This window comes from Oncorhynchus mykiss, chromosome 28 (assembly GCF_057628025.1).
Source record: "Oncorhynchus mykiss isolate SJ-2025 chromosome 28, ASM5762802v1, whole genome shotgun sequence".
NCBI classification, from domain to species: Eukaryota; Metazoa; Chordata; class Actinopteri; order Salmoniformes; family Salmonidae; genus Oncorhynchus; species Oncorhynchus mykiss.
Window position 1 is genome coordinate 32,944,179 of NC_143049.1, and position 1,498 is coordinate 32,945,676.

The following is a 1,498-nucleotide window of genomic DNA, read 5'->3' on the forward strand; positions in this document are numbered from 1 at the left end:
GGGGGATTTTTTTTTGCCGGTATTATAAGTTCCGTGGCACTTCTAACTCCCTTTCTTTAGGTAGATATGGAGATGTGTTTTATTTATGATTGATTTATTTTTTAAATAAAAAAAAGTTAAACTAACAAAATAAAATATTTGATTAGGTGTAAAACTTCAGTAAGTGGTTAGTGTGGACAACCTAATCATGGACCTGGTCTACAGCACCAGACAGGCAGGTGCTTCTTCTCATACAGTAGATCTGAGTCTCTTTAGTTAAATGTATGCCTTGGGAGAGTAACGTCTTTCTGAAAAACTGCATTGCTATTCTACATAACAATTTTATTTATTGTAGTAAGTGAGCTTACACTTAATAGTTAGTCAGTACTTGTGGTTTCAGTGAAAAACAGAACACATTTGCAAAGAAATTACACATTTAATGTAATTACACAACTACAAATACCTAGGTGTCTGGTTAGACAGTAAACTCTCCTTCCAGACTCACATTAAGCATCTCCAATCCAAAATTAAATCTAGAATTAGCTTCCTATTTCACAACAATGCCTCCTTCACTCATGCTGCCAAACATACCCTCATAAAACTGACCATCCTACCGATCCTTGACTTCTGCGATGTCATTTACAAAATAGCCTCCAACACTCAACTCAGCAAATTGGATGCAGTCTATCACAGTGCCATCCATTTTGTCACCAAAGTCCCATATACCACCCACCATTGCGATCTGTATGCTCTCGTTGGCTGGCCCTCGCTTCATATTTGTCTCCAAACCCAATGGCTCCAGGTCATTTGTAAGTCTTTGCTAGGTAAAGCCCCGCCTTATCTCAGCTCACTGGTCACCATAGCAGCACCCACCTGTAGCATGCGCTCCAGCAGGTACAGTGCCTTGCGAAAGTATTCGGCCCCCTTGAACTTTGCGACCTTTTGCCACATTTCAGGCTTCAAACATAAAGATATAAAACTGTATTTTTTTGTGAAGAATCAACAACAAGTGGGACACAATCATGAAGTGGAACGACATTTATTGGATATTTCAAACTTTTTTAACAAATCAAAAACTGAAAAATTGGGCGTGCAAAATTATTCAGCCCCCTTAAGTTAATACTTTGTAGCGCCACCTTTTGCTGTGATTACAGCTGTAAGTCGCTTGGGGTATGTCTCTATCGGTTTTGCACATCGAGAGACTGGCACTGTAAGGCACTGTATAAGGCACTGTATATTTCACTGGTTACCCCCAAAGCCAATTCCTCGTTTGGCCGCCTTTTCCAACAGTTCTCTGCTGCCAATGACTGGAATGAATTGCAAAAATTACTGAAGCTGGAGACTCATATCTCCCTCACTAGCTTTAAGCACCAGCTGTCAGAGCAGCTCATAGATCACTGCACCTGTGCATAGCTCATCTGTAAATAGCCCATCCAACTACCTCATCCCCATACTGTTATCTATTTGATTTATTTTGCTCCTTTGCACCCCAGTATCTCTACTTGTACCCTCATCTTCT